Source organism: Neodiprion pinetum, chromosome 7, assembly GCF_021155775.2.
Source record: "Neodiprion pinetum isolate iyNeoPine1 chromosome 7, iyNeoPine1.2, whole genome shotgun sequence".
In the NCBI taxonomy this organism is placed as follows: Eukaryota; Metazoa; Arthropoda; class Insecta; order Hymenoptera; family Diprionidae; genus Neodiprion; species Neodiprion pinetum.
This window is the reverse complement of record NC_060238.1, coordinates 3,399,977-3,420,950: the sequence shown is the minus strand read 5'-3', so window position 1 is coordinate 3,420,950 and position 20,974 is coordinate 3,399,977. Positions and strand designations below refer to the sequence as shown.

Genomic DNA, 20,974 nt, shown 5'->3' with positions numbered 1-20,974 from the left:
TCAAAAGCACTTTTAAATCGCAGCTTTAACCTGTGCAAGGTTAATAATATTGAACCATCAGTAGCGAGTCGTTAAAATCATGGATCAACGTATGACAAGATTCCCTATCACTCGACTCTTATTTTCTCTCTCTGTGCTTTCTGGTCCTTTCAATCAAATTTGATGAAGTATTTTCCTATGTGTCAGTCTTGTACGCATACACGTGTCCATGGGTTATGTATACACAGATATAGATATATCCAGAATACACACACCGCATGCATATCTATAGATGTTGCCATCCGCCATCGCCCCGGTTACTCTTCGATCAAAGCGCCTTGGGCCTTGGCTGCAATATAGACAGGGCAGATCACAAACCCCGGTCTCCTCTGTCCAGGGAATTTGTGTTGGTCGTTGCACGAAGTGGTGGTGCAGACGTGTAGTAGGCAGTAGGTACGTACCTTCAGCGAGCGCCTGCCATAGGTGGAGACTCGGTGTAAGACTTGAACCCACGTCTGTATGGGATCTGTGTATGTCAGCGTGAGTCTGCGCGTGTTGGTTGGGTTGGCAAACATGTCTGTAGCGTTGTCAGGCGGGCAGGAAATTACGTCCGCCTTTAGCCGTTCTCTATATTACTACACTATCCTCCGCCTCATTCACTCCCCCGCCTTACCCAACCCCCTCGCCTATATGTACCGGATCCACTCACGTACGTTCATCCACGCACAAGTGTCTGGATGTCTAACTAGGCATGCTGTCTACGTGCGGGTGTAACCGTTTCCGACGTACACGCATCGTCCAACTCTAGAATGTCACGTACGCAGAGCTCATTTCCAAACTTGCATCCTCTGGACCTCGACTTCGAACCGGATTTACCCAGATCGAAATGCTTGGGTTCAGGAACCGAAGTGCCAGTGGACCAAAGGTCGGCATTGCGTCACTGGGATTTTTCAAGCCCCATTGTAACGTCGCATTGGAAGTTGGAAGAGTTTTTTGGAAGATCGGAAGACCTTGTGTTCAGACCTATGAGAACCATCAGCCACAAGGAGGGATGAGGTGGATGGGAGGGAACGAAGCAGCGAGTTCTGTTTTGGAGTCAACTTTTGAACAGAGCTCCCGTAACTTCCGCAATACAGAAATGCTACCAGTATCCTAAATAATCAAAAGCCAGGTGAAAGCCAGGGTGTCAATCCTTGCATCTGGCATGGTCTGGATATGCAACCGAAGTGAAAGCGAGTGTCATAAGTTAAATGTGCAAACTGCATTGTTGGTCGAAAATATTGACAGTTTGAGAAATCTCAACAAGACCATTGAAATATATGCTCATGTTTTTATGATGAGTCATTGGGCGTTACTCGAATGGCTTGTGGAACTGACCCAGATATCGATGAACGCGGACGTGGCAGGATATGAAAGTGTCAAATATTGCATACGTGACATGGTTTCGTATAAAAAAAATCGAAAAAATCACCTTTCAGATCTCATAGATTTCTAGTCTGGCAAAAGACCCCGAGTCGAAATTTAACGTCTATATTTTACCCTGCTAAGGTTAGTGTAAACCTTTTTTTACAGCACTGAACCTCCAACTCCTAAAAATCAAAGTACCAAACCCTACTTTGACACTCTCAGTAGACGATTGAACCTATTTTGAAATAGATCCTACATTACGATCTTGAAGCCCTAAGTAGGCGGTAAATTTCGACTTGAGATAATGATCACAATAATTGAAGAACAGCTACAACTATCAGCAAAAGTTTCTAATTCAACATTTCAAAAAATTAATAACAACAGTGAAAATGATCAAGCAGGCAGCTACGGCAGTAATAACGATTCTATTCTCAAATCGTCCTATCGTTGAGTGAAAGCTCGTAAGCTCGAGACCTTTGGTGCCTCGATTAATAATGCAGGGTCATATAAGGACGCGACGCGTGGTGGCACGTGGTTGGTGCAACGGAGCGAGCGAGTCCGTTCTACTACCGGGTTGCATCGAGCCCTTATCCAAATACTGAGTCACTGCGACAACAGTCGACCCTGCAGTGATGCAAGGGTGCCTGGCCCGTGGGCGCCAAGGGTTGGTATCCGCGTCTCGTTGACGAGGATTTGGAAAATTTTGAGACAAATTTAAGGGAGTTTGAATCATACGAGAATTAATGTTCGGTTTTCGATCAAATTTGGCAATTCAATAGATTTATGCGATTCAATCGCCAGATTAAAATTTCGTATGGATTCACTAGATTGTCCATGAGATGTAAGCAAATATGTGTCTTCGCTCATTTTACATTGTACACCTTACGGAGAAATGGACGGGAATCGAACTTGTCGATTAAATTTGTAACAAAGTGACATTAAAATTTCGTTGAAATTTTTTTTTTTTTTTTGCCATTAGTAGCAAGTCTGATAATGATTGATAAAGATATTTCAGAATTATTCACTGCTCCCGTGATGTTGGGAAAAATTATTTAAAAAAATTTATACACGTCTGAGGTTGTGTCCAGCTGTGCAGGCCATAACACGTTGTGACGTGGCAACAACGCATCGCGTGCGCAAAACATGAAATTACTGTATTAGAGTTACTTTTCGGTTATAAATAAAAAAAAAATGGCTCTTACGCTCAACAGATCTTAAAACTGTATAGAGTGAATATACAAAGCTTTCGCTATAAGATGTCGAACTTTGAAAAACCTAATAACGTACCGCCGTTTAAACTTCCTTAATTCCTCGTCCTTTTTTTCAGTTTTCCAGTATATTCAAGAGCCTGCAATACCTCCAGACAGTGCGAAATGCCTCTCAAGTTGGCTTGTTTGCGATCTGACTTTGTCCACATGATTTACACGCCTCGCACGGACCTGGTATCATGCCTCGTCTGCATGGATACTGCAAAATCCTTACTTCGCACGATCGTAATTCACGATTACTTCACGCTATGGTCAGCGGTTAAACGTCCGTCTCAAAATACAATATAAAAAGAAATAAAAAAATGTAAGAACGAATTCTACACGAAAAAAAAATTTATTTCAGTTTTTACATGTACCGTGGTGTAAATATACGGACAGCATTTTTTTGGAGTCAAATCTTTCATCAATTGTGGTAAATCTAACTAAGAATATTGTTACTCTTAATATTAATTTTTCAACTATTATTATCGGATTTGAAAATATTATCACAATTGCTGTTATAAATTTAACTAAAAAAAAGTGCTGTCCATATATTCACCATTGGAAATGTAAGATCTACCGAAACGGAACGTTAATTCTCGTACGATTTGAACTCCCTTAACATTACAAAACCCAATCATTCCTCTTTAGAAATTTGAAACCTTTTCCGAATCTAACTCGATCAAAATTCATCAAAATTTCAATTTTTCAATACCAAACGAATATCCTCTCGAATCTGACGAAAAAATCGTGTCGAAAAAAAAAAAATCACTGGATCATTAACCTTTGCTCAAAATCGTTGTATACATATTTTCCAGTGTCGATTCACATCTACGACATGTTTGCTAATAATAAAGCTGTTTTCACGCTAAAACTATTTAAAAATCGTTGTGACATGCAAAATTCTTTCTTCTTTTTTTTCCTATGCATTTTGTTTTTTCTCCCACTCGCGCCTGCATGCAATTGTACACGCACATCGCATATTCGCGAACACAGATCCGAATGGCAGCATGGACGAGTCGCTGCGCAGTCGGACGACGACGCGACGTGGGATTAAATTAAATTAACACCCGAAGGGAGCGGAGAATCGGCCTGGCGTGTGCAGAGTAGCTATTACAAACGTCGGCTTACAATAATACCGGTACTAATGCTATGCAAAACAGTACCCAGTGCGTATCTGCCGCCCTCCCTCTTTTCTCTCTTCGGTTTACCGTCTATTCGCGAATATACGAAGGAAGGTGGCGTAACCTATATATATATATACACGTATATACACGCGCATATATCGGCCCACTCGACGATGTTTTCCTTCGACTGATGAAAAGATGTCCTTTATGTTTTTCTTCGCTAGCTACACTGACGGGCGGATAGGCGTGTGGATTGCATGTCTCTCGTATCTTACACACCGTTTGCGATAAGGGAAAAACAAGCTACTAGGTGCGGAAAAATTTACGCGAAAAACTTTGAGGTTAAGAAAAAATAACAAATTACGTGTTGGAAAAAAGAATGGAAGAAACGTTGGCAAAAGATACGGTAATATGATCAAACTTTGGGAATTAATTGAATATTTGGGAACGGGGTTTATTATAGAAATTTATTAGAATTCAATTCAGGGTCTTGGAATGTTGATGAGACTGTTCGTATTTGGTGAAAAATTCAATACTGACGGTACGATGGATTTAAATCTTCTATGATGGATAAAAATTCAGTAATAAGTTTTAATTCCTTGAATTCTGGTGACCGAAACTGAAAAATTTCTCTCTCAGTGGAAAATTCGATTAAAATCATACGAACAAATAGAGGTATTTTCTATTCTCCAGAAATAAATTCATGTTGCTCCTGCAAGAAAAAAAAAAAAAAAAGAATAAACAATCGTTGAGACAAACATGTCTTGTTTTGAAAGCTTCGTTCTCTTCGTTACTAATATTTTCTAAATTCTTGCACCCTTTTGCCACCCCGTTAATTATCGGAAGATAAAATTTCTTTCCAGTTTCCCCGTTTTTCTTTTTCTTGTTATTTACCTTTTTTTAACTAAGGCCCTCTTATTTCCTGTAGTGTTCGACTTTGCGTGAAAAATCCCGGATCGGAATCCCGCGATTTAAGGGGAGGGAGGAAAGAACGGGGTTTGTTCAGCGACAGGGGCTATTCATATTTGATAAGTTTGCGATTTGGATGTTTACTGACGGGAAATATTCGGGCGTCAGCTGCTGCCGGTGCCCGTGCAATATGTAGGGGATGGACGACGGGTTTCGGCAAATATTGTTATCAGCTCTTCAGAAACTCGCGTATAGGCAGCCACCCCGAACAACCCGCGAGGCAGTCGATAAAAGTTAATTATTAACACCGCGAGCTCCGTTCGCCCCTTCAGACACCCCCCCCCCCCCCCACCCCCCCACCGCCACCTTCTCTCCCACCTACCCGGATTATACACACAGGTACCTTGTAGATCCCGTGTCGAAAAGCACATATGCATACGTAACTACGACCCGACCCGATCCCCAACCCCTTTCTTTCCTCGAACCCCGTGTAGATGTATGAAACCCTTTTGCAGAGTCAGGGAGGACGGGTGGATTTCAGGGAAACACAAAAGGCGTCTGCAGAAACGTGTTTCTCGCTCGGTTCTTTACAAATAATTTTTTTTCTCGGGAAGGGGCGGGGTTGAAATTACAGATTTTAAAAGTTTCGAAAAAGACAGATTCCGAATTTTTTTGGCCGGCGAAACTTGAAGTGGAGATGTGAAATTTTGACGAAACGATAAAGCTTCGAACGATCCGAAACTCGAACCTCGAAGTTCCAAAAGGACTAAATGACGACAAGTCAAAGTTCCGAAAGTGCGAGAATGAGAAAATTTACAAATTTGAGACGTCGAAATTGCGAATAATCGAAGATTTTCAGTCCCGTGAATTTCTGACTCGATGAAATTTCACCACTTTGATCTTTCTGTGTTTTGGATTTTCGATACTTTTCACGTTACGAATCCTGGTCATTCTGATTTTCGATTTTTCTGATTTTTTACCATCACTCGTTGAGTAAACTACGCTCTGTGAGTATATTTTAATTTTCCGAATTTTACTCTATCGAAACTTGAATTTCGGAACATTGAGCCACCGTGTTTCCGCCCCTTCGAAGTTTAGCTGCTTCTCAAAAGTTTGATTTCTTTACTTCAAGTTTCGAAATTAGGCGCTTTCGTAAGTTTTCAAATTAGTACCTTTAACCCCGCCCGGACATGAACCGTGAACTTATAAAGTAATAAGTCAGTGCGCAGGGAAATGTTGAAGGGTTCGATGAGGAGTAATAACGAATCCAGTTGAAACCAGGAAATTTTCAATATTTTATTGACCTTTATATTATTTTATTTACAACGATAATTTTCGGTTGAAAATAAAGAAAAGAAGAAAAATGAAACGGTATGAGATTTCTTTTTTCTTTTTTATTATTATTTTTCTTTTTTTTTTCCAACAATCCCTGTGGAAGGGGTGAGAGGGTGGTTTTCGTAGGGATGGCGCCGCGCAGGCGAATCAACGCGGGAATCCCCGGATAAGGAACCCTCTGGTCAAACAACCGCATCAATCAGCACCACGGCAGTTGGGCCGACTGCAGTCACTCACTCACTTACTCGCGAGTCCCACCGGAGCCAACTTCAGGGCGTAGTATTCAACCCCCGGTCGACCCCCTAGAAATTATTGCTCCAATTTCGGTGCTGAAGACACGTGATGTAAAAGAACTTTTGAAAAAGTACAATGCGAGGGGTGGAAAAAAGTTGAATAGGTGAAAATAATCGACGGTCAAACTAGTTTTTTGGTTTAAAATATAATGAAAACTTCAAAATATTTTAGTATCGGTATATCAAAAATTCGTCGACCTGCAGGTTTTTTTTTTTTTTTTTTTTTGCGACGCGTATTTTTTTCCTTTCTTTCTTCCTTTTTTCCATATTCGGAAATTTGTTGAATATCGAAACTCTTTCACAGAACGTCGTGAATTCTTGTAGAGAAAAACTTGGTGGAGGAGAAAGTTGAAGAAAGGTGAAAACGGTATCAAGGATCAAATTAATTTCTTGGTTTGAAATATCGTGAATAAATTGATATTAGAAAGATATTTCAATTGAATTCTTAAGAATTAAAAATGTCTCATTATAAGTATATAGAAAATTCGGTAACTTGTAGATTTTTTTTTTCCAAAGAATTTTTTTTTCTTCTCTCAAATTTGTAAATTTGTTGAATATTGGAACTCTTCTGTACAACATCCGGAATTTTTTATTGACCCGACGATACCGGTTGTAAATTGAATTGGAGAAAATCTAGGAGACGAGCGCAGGATGAATGAGTGAAATTTTTTTTCCCCTCTCCTCCTCTGTTCAGCTCGTTTATAATGTGATGTATATATACCAAACACATAAATATACTCCATCACGTGTCCAGCGCAGGTTTACGGGTGGAATATAACACCATAAAGCTGAGCTGAAACATTTATTTGCGTAAAATTAGCCGTGGGAACAACGAGAGAAAATGCGAGTCAATTATTATATTTGTGAACAAACATTATACACACAGATGCGAGAGCGTTCGTCTTTATACATATCGTATCTACGCGTATATTTCATATACAATATCATCTGCGTACATGCGTATTTATTTATTTATTTATTTATTCGAGCTGGCACGTGTACGCACCTGCAGACTCGATGAGTTTGCGCGTATATACGTTATACGTATGCGTGTACCTTGTTATATCTATAAATAAATACATATATATATATATATGTATATACACTTGGGGCGGTGGTTTGTTGAATTTCATAATTTTTATTTACCGATCGTTTTAGCAGGCGTTACTTACTCACAAAAATTTGCGTATGTACGCACATTTACGCGAGGCATAATGCCACGGGAAAAAAGAGAGACAGATGGAAAAGAGAGATGCGGAGGAAAACACTGAAACGAGGTTTAATTGCCGCTGAGTTTCACTCTCTCTCTCTCTCTCTTTTTGCTTTCGCTAATTATTTTCGATTGCAATTTATTTTCTCATTCCATCCTCGCTGTTGTTCCTTTTTTACACACCGCAAGATTCATTTGCAAATCGTTACGCAGCGAAACATTCCGTTTGCAATGTTTCGCAATGATTATCGATAGGAGTCCGTGCAAAAAAAAAAAACATTAAATAAGAAACGCAAAGTTTCAATAATCGTGTCACAACCGGTTTTTGTTTCATGTACGATTTCGTGAGGTGTAAAAGAAAGAGTGTGAATAATCTTTATCTAATTTTAAACAATCTAAAACAATTTTTTTATTTTTGTCTTTAATTCAAGCTCGTTAAGGCGAATTAGAATTGAAATAATTCCATTTATTACACACCTAAATTTTTACCGCACATCTTATCATATAATATCTTTATTGTTTCACTTCTCACAGGAGTCTTATTCAAATTATAAATTGTTGTGCCGATAACTACTCTAAGACTATTAATGTTCAAGAGTCTAATTTGTGCTAAAATTTGGATTTTTTTATATTTTTTACTGGATGTGTCATCGTCAAATATTGCTGTATTCTGGTTTTTAGTAACAATTCTGGATAGATTATTAATTAAGGGGGAAAACAACTGTGACAACCGAAAAAATTACCGATTTTTAAGAATTTTTTCTCACTGGGATAACTAATTAACAAAGTGATTAGATTGTTGGTATTTTATTAAGCGTCAAGTATTTTAACAAACTTAGTTTATATAAATTTTTATTACGATATATTTAAAATTAACAAAGATATGGACCTTGATTTAACGACTGATAAATTTTAATAATTACTATTTTCGCAAACTGCTTGGTTAAAAAAAAAAAGGGCTTCGCAAATAAGAAAAATTTTAATCCGTCACCATGTTGTAAATAATAAGGCCATATCTTTGTTAATTTTAAATATGTTTTCAACAGAAATTTATATAAAACAAGTTTAAAATAAGCTCAATAAAATATCAACAATCCGATCCCTTTGTTGATCAGTTATCCCTGTGATAAAAAAAAAAATTCTAAATTCTTAAAAGACTGGAGTTTTTTTCTTTTTTTTTCTCAGCCTCTCTGGATCCAAATTTCGCACGTATCAATTTTCGTAATAATAAAACCGCGTTGAAAATTTTCCATTGATAAAAATTGTTTATCGAAATTTTTATTTTCAGGGATAAAGCAAACGCAATCATTTGACACATTACCTCGTTGGGGATTCGGCTTCGTCGCAGCGTTAGACCGCAGCCGAAACGCGGTACGTATGGCTCGCTTCGTATATCGTAATTCTATTGCATTACCATTCAGATTAGCTAGATTTACAGTAGTGCAAACAAGAGAGAACGCGGCCCGTTTGAACGTTTTGGTGAATCGGTGTGCTCGTGACGCCGTTTCTCTACGTACGTAAATGTTTAACGCAAACAGCACGCAACGAGCAAAACCACCCCCTGCGGGGGCGGGGGTGGATGCAATTCAAAATCGGACGGAGGCGGAACCGGAGGCAGTTTTCGACTGCAGCGATCCACGGGATGTTTTCATTTCCCATTTCTCTCCGATAATCACGTTTTAAACAAATGAGCTTTTAAATAATTTCAAAACCGTACTCCTGCCAAGTCTGTCTGTCAACTACAACGGGCCGCTGTATAATTAATGCCTTTTACAAATTGCATTTTAATTTAACGCTCCGCTGGCTCGACTCCAAGATTTTTTCTTCGTTCCTTCTTTCTATGTTTTTTGTAATTATTTTTTATTTTCTTTATTTTTACACTTGTGATATGGATCGTTTTGTTTCTTCCTCACATTTTTCTCCGTTATATTCTTTTGAAGTAATTCGTTTTCAGGAATGAATTACGCAGATTTAGGTTTTGTAATATGTGATAGAAAATTTCTTACGAATCTTACTGTAATGGAAAATCATACGATTTTCATTGGAATTTCGAATTCGAGTTGTAAAATTGACCGGTCATCGTTTGTAGAACGTCCAGTTCGACGATTTTCAATAATTTTCAGGGAACCTAGATCGGAAATGATATTGAATAATTGTCATACCGTTAAATGAAATAAATTGAATTCCAACTCAATAAAATATCTCCGGCTGTCAGGTTATTTGAAAAAAGTTTCCTCTTCCCTCTAAATTTTCCGGGATCGAATGCCCGGAATCGTATCAATTCAAACAACAGCCAACAATTTTTTTAGTAAAAAATTTTCACCGTTCAAACACTAAAACTCAACGAGTGAAGTAAAAAAATTCATTAGGTTCACCAGCGAAATAACCAAATAAGAGTCGATCATTTTTTTATGCAATTTGACAAGCCAAGTTTGATTCCTCGAATAACGATTTTAAAAAAATTATTGTATTACGTCCGGTTGCTTAAAAATCGTAACAAACCGATCTTTTTCGTCAGACTTCTATTTCTAATACTTATTTTCGATGACACAGGTCTGCAACAAAAAACTGTACAGATTTTTTCATACTGTTTTTTAGAGATTATCTCTCATACACTGACAGAAATTTTTTGTTCCGGCTACCGCTCAGTCCTTAACTATTTTCATTTTTACCACAACTGAAAAATATAGTTCTAGGTAGAAAGTGAAAATTAGTTTTCTAGCTGTTACCGGAAAGTCTAGTATCCGTTGCTATTCTTTCTCATTACGATCACTGTTACTATATATTCTTGCAACCGTTGCGAAAATTGAATGCTTGTGCAAGAATAAATTGACGTTAAAGCCTTGTTTAACTAAAAAGGTAGAGTAAACCTCGCAAACTGATTTTTGCGTTGCAATAACCAAAAAAGGATCGACGATATCGCAAAATGTTTACGCGTACCTCGTTTTTCGTAACACCAACAATATTCAAACAGTTTTTTTTTACCGATACCCGTTTTACTGAATTTTTCCAGTTACTGTAACAAATGAAATTTTTCACAGCTTATAATTGAAAAAAAAATGTATATTTTTTTTTCAGACTTGTGTGATCAGTCAGAGATCTTTAATCTTTGTTTCGATGCCTCCCCGACGTCGCGATAAATATATACACAAATCAGCCCACAGTCAAAGGTTAGTCCACCTACTTACAACACCATGCAAGGACATCCAGACAGACAGACAAACGTTGTAGGTACCTAATCGTAAGCTGTATTCGAGTGGCACGCGAGAGAGTGCCGGTAATTACTTACCAGTGGTTTCAAATCTGTGTTCTTTGGACAATTATTTGAGGTTTGTATCAGTGCATCGAGTGTGTGTATATACATATATATATATATACATATATATACACCTACATTACCTACAAACATATATATATATATATATGTACGTACACCTCCGTCTATCTACTTGTACACATTGAGCCACGTCGGGTGGTTGGTTGAAAAGGGGTGTACCTATAGCGTGGCGCTCTGGTTTGATTCTGGCTCGTTGCTGCATCGCCGGAGAGAGATAAAGAGAAAGAGAGAGAGAGAGAGAGAGAGAGGAGGGGGGGGGGGGGGGGGGGAGCAGGATGAGCACGTATAACGAGAACCTGGGGGAGTGAGTGGGATAAATGGGGAGAAAGAGAGACCGAGAAAGACACAGATCGGGGGTAGTCTTTGCCAAACACCAATATTTGCGACCGCCCTGTCGGTTGGTACCCTACAGGACGACTCGAGTCGAGTCGAGTCGACTAGCAGCGATTCGGCTCTTGCACTCGTCCTGCATTGCCACGTCCAACCCCCTTCGTATCTATCTATCTGCCTTCGGCATCTCTTCTACGGCATCGAAAGGCAAAAAGAAATATTCAGATTTTCTCTAACGAATTGCGACGACGGGATAATTGATATACGTATTGGCAACGGAATTTTGATAACCAAGCCAAATTCTACCGACGAAGCAAACGGAACACGGATTTGAAGTCAGGTTCCGATTGTTTTGTTATTTGTAAAATAGAAATAAATTAGGTAGGTAGGCACAGTGTTTTGAGGAACGGAATTAATTTTCACCTTTTCAACACGTTGGCAAGAAATTTGTTATCGATGCGATTTTATCACGATTTTTTCAAACGCCGGAAATTTTGTGCCTGGATCATAAATTCAGCCTGTTGTATTGGATTGTTTTGAAAACGTTGTAAATTCAAAGCTTTACAATTAATGGTTATATTTCGCTCTATCGAAACTTTATTGTTAGAAATTTTGCTCCATCTTAACTTTACTATTCATAACTTTGCTCTATCGTAACTTGAATTTTGGAACATTGAGCCGGCGCGTTTTCGCCCATTCGAAACTTTGTTGTTTCACCGAAGTTTGATCTCTTTACTTCAAGTTCCGCCACCAAATAATTCAGAATTAATCCCTTCCGGAACTTTACAGATTCTGGACTTCAACCCGGTCCCTAAAAATCACCATTTCCCTCAAATTTCATCCCAGTTTCTTCCTGCAAACGCTGTTCAAAGCTCTGCTTGTTTCGCCCGAGGTTTCTCGAAGCGTAATTAGAATTTGCCAAGTTATGGATTTACACACGACCTCCTCCTCGTCTCACGTCGTTCCTTACGTTCTGAGAAACTCTCGAGGTCTCACACACATACGTTCGTTTCTACACGCATAGACGAATGCATTCATGCATACATCCAGATATATATATATATATATGTACACACATGTATATAAGCATACACACATACATACGTAGTCGCCTCGTCGCCTGTTGGATTTGTGCGGCCTCGTTGCGCCTTCCCTTTCCGTAATACTTGTGAGCATAACTCAACTACACATATACAGTATGTGTTTACCCCCGTTTTCCTCGCACCAATACACGCGCAGGCAGCAAAATCAGGAATTTACCTCGTACACAAATACCTTGTTAAAACGAGATGTAGAATTCTGCGAAGAAACGCATCCGCTAATTATCCGCGATTCATCGTGCCGACCAGACTCTCTCTAGCAATTGGAAATTTGCGCGATTGCAATTTAAACTAGAAATGTTCGATACTCGTTGACTTTCCATGCATGCACGGATTCATTAACAGCATATTTCAAAATTGATCTTACGTATTGTGTTTGTTCATTAAATTCTCCTTCTTAAATTCTCACCCAACGAACATTTTTAAACATCCGTAATTTCAACAGCGAGTAAGATTTTTTTTAAATCAACGACGCCGTATATTTTTCGACTTTTTCGGTTTATCTTAAACACACACTGAGAAAAATTGAGTAAAACAGGTATCGTTAAAAAAAACTGTTTGAATATTGTTGGAATTACGAAAAACAAGGTACGCGTAAACATTTTGCGCTGTTGTCGATCCTCTTTTGGTCATCGCAACGCAAAATCAGTTTGTGAGGTTTACTCTGCTTTTTCAGTTGAACAAGGCTTTAACGTCAATTTATTCTTGGACAAGCATTAAATTTTCGCAACAGTTGCAAGAAAATATAGCAACAGTGATCGTAATGAGAAAGAATAGTAACGGATACTAGACTTTCCGGTAACGGTTAGAAAATCAATTTTCATATTCTACCTAGAACTATATTTTTCAGTTGTGGTAAAAAATGAAAATGCTTAAGAACCGAACGGTAACCGGAACTAAAAATTTCTCTCAGTGTAGTTTCCAAATCATTTACCGTACTCCATAGCTGCTACCAATGAACAAACAGGTAGAATAAAACGTTCGATTAATTGTAACGAGGACACCATCAATTCTGTTAACAATAATTAACAATAACGACGGTATATAATTTCAGTACCGCTTTTTATCTGAAGCCGTAAAGAGTGGAGCTATGATTAGGTTGGGTCGTCCTTGCAGTGACGTGGTTACGAACGATTATTGGGAGTGCTGCTGAGGGTGAAAGGGAGAGAGAGGCTGCAGGGAGTGTCGGGAGTGGCTGGCTATACGGTCTCGTATTTCCCGGGGCAGCAGCCAACCCCATTCGTTACGCAATAAATAATAATTAGGCGCTAATTAGCGTCGGCCATGTTGGCCATACCCTCTCTCCCTCCTCTCTCTCTCTCTCTCTCTCTCTCTCTCTCTCTCTCAGCGCCGGTGAAAAGGGAGGAAAGGAGGCTCGCGAGAATCAGGAAAACCGGGGGAGGGGAGGACGGAAAGGGAGGATGAGGGGATGGCGGATGAGGAAGTTAATCACGTCATACACTCGGTGAATGTATAGGTAGATACAGGTTGTAACTTAACTTGGAGAAAGGTTGAAATTGTTGCCGCTGAGCCGAAATTGAAGAAAAGCATTCAACGGTAAAAAACAGCGATCGGGGTGAAAATTTGGACGGTGATCAACGTTTGGTAACATTATTAATGAAAATATTGATAGTAGCTGGAAAACCACGTGATACGTACGGAAGTAGTGACAATGAGCAGATATACAGGGTGTTCCATTTTAAAAAATATGCTAAAATGTATCGAAGACTAACTGTTAGATTGAAAAATGTTTCGGACACAAGTTTTGTCTTGGTTTTATCAGAATAGGTTCACTTCTTAATTAAGGTGTTCGAAAGTTTGACAGCTGATTCTGATGCTAACAAGCGCCAACAACACACCATTTAATATTGAACAGTTCTGTCCGTCGTAAAACTCGTTCTCATTTTTACATTCTTCGGAAATATTGACGGATTGCTACGCTTTTCACGAGAAAACTTAGAACAACGTATTGGCCCTGTTCAAAAACGAAAATGAAAAATGACTGGGATTAGAACTTATCAACATTTCAATGAGAAAAAATAAGATGAAATAAAAAATAGAAGGTTCCGTTTGTAAAACAAAAATTGGGCCTTGACAGGCCCAGCAGAATCCCCGGACCCAAAAACTCTCCCGACCTCCCCTTTCATACGCAACAACTTTTCCTCGAAACATTTTACAATTTAATCCTTAGCTTTCGACATATTTCAGGATATTTTCTAAAACTGGTTACCCTGCACAGAATGACCTGCTGCTGCTTCCATATTGCGAAACAACACAAAAGTCCAAAAGAAAAAGGACTTGAATAGAGTGTGCAAAAAATAATGGCGCTTGACTTTCGACCGGCGATGGAGAGTCCCGATGAAGAGATCCTCCCGCAACCCCATCAGCATAGCACGTTCTGTATTCAACTGGTACGGTCGTAAAGAGTTCATATTTTCCAGACGATTGGGTAAGCACGATGCCACGGGTTGCGGCTTACCGCTAGCACCCCGCGGCGAACGTTTAGCCGCAACGAGTGTTCGAAACACCCCTCGGCGCCAAGGGATGTCCTTGTTCCTTACAGCATGCCGCGCCAAATGTCATGCTCTTTTGTCGAATTCTTTGGTTGTAACGTAGGGTACGGATCTAGGTGTCTATGTATTATCGTTGCTGTCTGTTTTAGTGTTCATCACGAACAGAGAACATTCCAATGCAGGAACATTTTGCATCCTAGGAAGTGACACTTGGTCTTGGCTGAAAAGTGTACGTTGTAAAAAAATGAGGTGTCTTTTATAGAATATTTTTTGGTGAGAATCCAAGAACTGTCTTAGCTTCAAGTTCTGATCCACTGGTGATCAGTTTAGACGCTGCTAATTTTTTGCAATGTAAAAGTCCGGTGATCAGTTATCCAATTTTCGTCATCATTCATCGACCGAATGAATGGGGAGCCCAGATAACAAAATTTATAATTTCTTGATAAGAATTATGTTATGTATCGGAAATTACAATATTGGTAATTTTTTGTATAACGTTATTACATACGAATCTTATAACTCTGTAACATCTTTTGCATAATAATGCTTGCCATCGATAGTTTGAATAAAGCACTAATTTAGTCGAACTTGGATACAGAGAGAAAAGCAAGTCGGTTTGTTACTGATTTTTTAACGTTTTCTGTTGAATGAGACGCTTGTCGTATTTGCTCTTTTTTTCGTGATTTCTCACGTTACAAATTGTTGCTTATACAATATTTTGCCGAGTATTTTGGACTTGTTACAGCAAACTTTATTTCCAACTGAACTAATGTGAATCTTTTATAAAACAGTTTGCAATTATTCCAGTGAGCGAGATTCATTTATCATTATCACGAGATTGAGATTGTATATATTACTATAAAAAGAATACACTTTGATGCAGAAATTTATTCGTAGATGAGAAATTGTAGAATAATTATACATTTCAACTTTACAATAAGCGTGCAAGTTTCTCTTACATAATTTCGGAACATGGAAATTTTTATCTAAGCGATCGTAGCTGCTCGATATTGGTGTGAATCTTAAGTTGTAACGCGTATGCTGATCATTGTCTTTAAGGATTGCGGTTTCGACTTATTCAAAGACAATATAGATTACAGTGATACCACGTTAACGAGAAACAGCGCCCACCGGCATGTACGGAAAGATCGTTTCGTTTTCCCCAGGCTCCAACGACTCGAGGCACACCATCTCGGGGATGCTATTTGTTTAGGCGCACATTATCGCTTTTTTACTCTCGAAAACGAGGTAGAGAAACGAGAAAAAAAAGGTAATCCACAAGATAGGTAAAGCCTCGGGTTTCCCGCAACAAATCTAAAGCCGCCCCGCTCGTAAAACGGGAATACACATCTAAGCGAGCGTCACGTTGATGACGGTGGGAGAAAACGATGAGGAATACATGCATGTCGGCTCGGTTTTATCCACACCCATACATCAACGTCTGTCTCTAAGTAGGCGAGTCGGGATCCACCCGTGCAATGTGCCCATTACACATTCTCATGGTGTCGTCTACGCCTGCAGTTCATGCTCGAACGACGAAAGAGAGAACCGGAGGATAGAGGCAGGTAGGCAAGGTATGCGACGTGTACACAGAGAGTGGTGGGCACAACGTCGAGGAGCCTTTCCTCTCATGCGGGACGCGAACCGAACGACGACACAACAGCCTAGTGTGGATAGGCCTAATCTCTCGGGTGATAACGAGCCGTGATAACGACCCTGAACCAAGCAGCGAACAAACGACCTGCTTGGTTCTTTTTATCCTGCAACGTTGCAAGGCGTGTCAGGAATCGTTGTGGACACGAAGAGCGCGGGAAGCCTGATTTCGGAAGCCAGTGACTGGAGCACAATCCAGTTTTAAGCACTCCGGTACCCTAGTCCCCATGGTCTGTATCGTCACTTCTCAAAACTCATTGAAAGTTTGATGAATCCAGGCAAAGGATTCCGCAGAATCCTTATGGAAATTTGCTTCCGGGTCGAATTGGATTTTCTGTATGCTATGGTACGTATCCTTTCGATGAAAAGTTCTCACAGACACACGTCCCAAACGTCAGTAGTTTCTGAGGTACAAGATTCGGAAGAGAGGTGTACAGATTTTTTGACATCTATGGGTTTCGTGATTTTCATCAATTACAAAGCTTCAAGGGGACTTGAAATCATACGAATCGCTCAATAAACTGCACGGTTGATTCTCACAGATAGGCAGGAAGCTGCGATACCGGAAGGAGGCGCAACGTCAGATATCGCGTGAAGAACGAGACCATCCGACTCTTGCAGTAATCGACTTGTCCTGTTTTTCACGCGAATACAGAATCTCTGCGACTTGGGTGTGCAGTTTTTGAGTGATTCACTTGATTTCGAGTCCCCCTTGAAGCTTTATAATTCGTAAAAATCGCGAAATCCGTAGATGTCGAAAAATCCGTACAACCCCTTTCCGAAGTCCATATCTCGCAAACTACTGATGCTTGGGACTTGAGTCCACGAGTACTTTTGATCGGGAGTATATGTACTACAATATGCTTTGAATCCATCAAATTCGACCAGAAGCCAATTTTCATAAGGATTCTGCGGGGTCCTTTCGAGTACTAGACTCGACACTGAACTTCCTGACAACTCCAAGTCACGAAAACTCCCGGGAGACACTGACGAGCATCAAGAAACGTAGTATCTTGGTCATTTTCATGCAAACGCAAGACCGCAGGAGTTGCCAGCGTAACTTCCAACGCTGCGTACCAGTATGAGTCGATTGTGTAATACCTACCACTGGGTCTGACGAGCCACCCGGAACCTAATAAGTCGGCAGAGCGTCGATAAGGGGGAACGGGGAACGGCCGAACAAACCCCGGGGACACAATGACCCTCCTAATTGGTACGACACGAGTCGGCGCCAGGAAAAGTCTTTGTCTGAATGCTGGGCCTCTCGTGTCACACCTTTGGCTCACGTCGATTTTCCCTGCTGAGCGAGACGGCACACGCGTCTGACTCGAGCCAAGTTTTGGTGATACACTGGAACACGAGGGATAATGGAATACGCGCAAGTGCGTATCTGTAACGTTGTTGGTTAGTATGTGCACACCCATGCATGGCAACAATAAACACCCGCCAAGCCATTGTCCGTATTGATAAGCTAATTCACTTCACCAGCTTCGAACCGTATCGTGATCATGAATTGTTTTTCACGTTGTTGTTAGTCTTTCTCTTCGAGTCAAAGAGCTCCTGACGAACCAAGAGACACGTGCCTATCTCGCATTACAAAATTCTCCGCTAGTGCTGGAACTTTGGAGACAAAGAATTTATATAGAGTTTGAAATTCAAGAAGCTTTCCAAGGTCTGACGGGTTCTCGGCACATCAAAAGTCGGTAAGGAAACAGCGAAAACGTTGCGAATCAAATTCGCGACTGTCATGCCTGTGATGTTGGTGTTTATTCTGAGCGTCTATTCGAATCAAAAATCCGAAACATCGTTCAGGCGAAGACTTAGAAGTCATCAAATTTGAACAGCAGTCTCAGATTCGGTTACCAGAATGTTATGGGCTTGATCGATGAGCTGTTACACTTCATCCAGTTATGGAATACACGAGAAAGAGAAAAAGTGGTTCGATGAATATGATAAGCGTACGACACGCGTTCAGATGGTTACTGGTCGGTTCATGGATCCTCGAGTGGGTCGTGAGCCGAGTGTCAGCTCTTCTTTCTGGTGAGAATGTGGCGTTTATTATCAGCATCGTCACCGGATCCCGTGCCCTGCATAGGTCGCAACGGTTGTCTCGGCACTAGACTCCACTTTCTATTGTCCACCAATCAGCCACCATTAATATTCGTTTCCAGTTCTTCTTATACTCGGACTCTCACGCACGTGAAAGATGAAAAGGAAACTGCGGTATGTGTACCTTACCATGCACCGTTCCTTCGTCTACTCCTACATCTATTCATTCCTTTTTTCATCCGCCTTTGTGCACCATCCTCCACCATCATCGCCACCTCGATCGCGCACACATGCCTCACGAGCATAATAGATTCCAGTCCTATTTTCACGCGCACGCCAGGCCACGTGCCGCAGAACTCACTTCCGGCTTGCCGTCAGCCACTTGAACCACCAATTGCCTCCGGTCGGAGCATGCCTCGTGCCATCATCGCATGTTGCACGTAACCTGCGTATTCCGGCCTCGATCAACCTGCCCGATTTCCAAGTAGCGTACTGATACTGAACTCTCTTTTCGTGAATCGTCATCAGACTTGCATGATCACCTCAAATCATTTTAAGGGGTGGTGGTCCAAACTTGGAAGGATCACTGTTTGGAATGTGTCGAAATTTCAGAGATGCGAAAATAAAATAACCATAGATTGATGAAATATCGATATATCGGACATTCCAAATATTGATCCTTCCAAGTTTGAATCACTACCCCATACTACGACATCTATCATCGTCATTGTTAAAACTTGTGCATTTCATTAAGAAGACGGAAAAGATAAGAACTGCACGTCGAACGAATCGTACAGGTTTTGGAAAAGAATATTTACGCTTCCACGGACTTAAGACCACCAATCAATTAAATCTCGAGCACTTTAACATCGCGAAATTGATATGAAGATACTAGACCTTAACTCACGTGTTTGGTAAATTGGACGGATCGTTTCTCTATTTCCTCAACTCAATCGTGAAGAGTGTTACAAACAGAATTTTTTTAATGGCTCAACAACCTTTTCCCAAGTGGTCGACTGCACTCGAGTTCGAGTCAGTCCAAACGTTCCTGCAAATTAGCGCCGCGGATCGCGTGAACAGATTTGAGTGGAAATAATTATGAGGATAGTTTGTCGAGGGTTGTATGGGGTGCCTGGATAACAGAATTGAAACATATGGGCAAGGCAGAGGTATACAACAATAATTGGCACGTCGTCGCGTCCAGGAAAGCGCTCCGGATTTGACGCCACGCTGGTCAGGGCAGAAGAAAGGTGGTGATTTTGGCTTAATCCATCTAATAGGGTTCCGGCGATGAAATGGCTAGACCCTGAAACGTTGAAACGTCGATTCCGAGGGTGGGAATGCATTGTGCAGCTCACGACGCGCAGCGCAACGTACAATTTGCTCGAAATTACGACATAGTGTACCACCCACCAGGTATCCTCAACACGGCATTACGCCCGGCACACGCAGCAAGAGCTTTTGTATTATAGAAGTCAGCAGTGGGCACGTGTATTGGGCATTCCATGCCAAATCGACCCACCCTGATCCCAACTTTTGCTAATTTCGCTGCTTTATTATTTTTTTTTTTTATGTATTATTAGTTTATTGAAACATTAGTCAGTTTTTTCTTGACTTTATATATATATATATATATATATATATGATTTTCAAAAAATTTAATCCAATCACATCATCGGTAGACAAAAATGATATAACCAATTAATTGCTATTAAATTGATAATGTTTATTTGCCAGTTCAAATTTAAGGATCTAAGATTTTTTTTTTTTGAATACCTACAATCTATTTCAAAAACTCGATATTTTTTTCTGACCAGGTCTCAAGTTGTCAACTTTTATCTCCAAAATTGTCGAATACTATCTATAAAAAAAAAAAATCGAATAAGCCGTTATTACATAAAGATAAAAATCTCAGAAATTTCACGTATATTTTTACCGGCAGACACCGAATTACAGAAATAAATATCTGGCCAAATTAAAACGGCTGGATTCGGAGAGTAAATGAATTGGAAAGGAATGCCCCGTGTGGAGGTATAAGGCGAGTGGATACGGACCCTTTCGTATTCATAGACATGGGCACCGATCAAACAGCCATCTGCATTGTTGCGCTAACAAGCCTCGCTTTACGACCCAATTTTCTCCTCAAATATTCATAAACCTGCAACGTCCGTCTCCGAACCTTCTGCTTCTCAACGCGTTATGGGTAGGCAGAGGTGTGTTTTGTATCCAAAGAGTGAAGAGTCCGTACCCGTATCTCTGACAATCGGTAATCGATACTCGTTAGAAGGATAAGGGTTTTCACTTGGGCGCGATTTCAACTCCTTTTTTCCTTTTTCGGTTTTCGCGCAAATCATGAACCATGAAGTAAATCAGTCGAAGCGCAAATTCAGCGTGTGTATTATAAGACAAATTTTGTTCGATATTGGTGGAAAAATATATCCTACCTTGGAGAAATAAATTCGTCCTTTCTATCCCTGCTTTGCTT

General features: G+C 40.2%; 1 long non-coding RNA gene across 1 annotated transcript in view; it reads left to right on the top strand.

The window, feature by feature from the left end:
- Positions 1-20,974, top strand: part of LOC124223148 (uncharacterized) — a 91,173-nt gene that overhangs the window by 54,854 nt on the left and 15,345 nt on the right. Inside the window, exon 3 of the long non-coding RNA XR_006884210.2 lies at positions 8,796-8,878. This is a non-coding gene — a long non-coding RNA (uncharacterized lncRNA). The remainder of the gene's footprint in view (positions 1-8,795; positions 8,879-20,974) is intronic.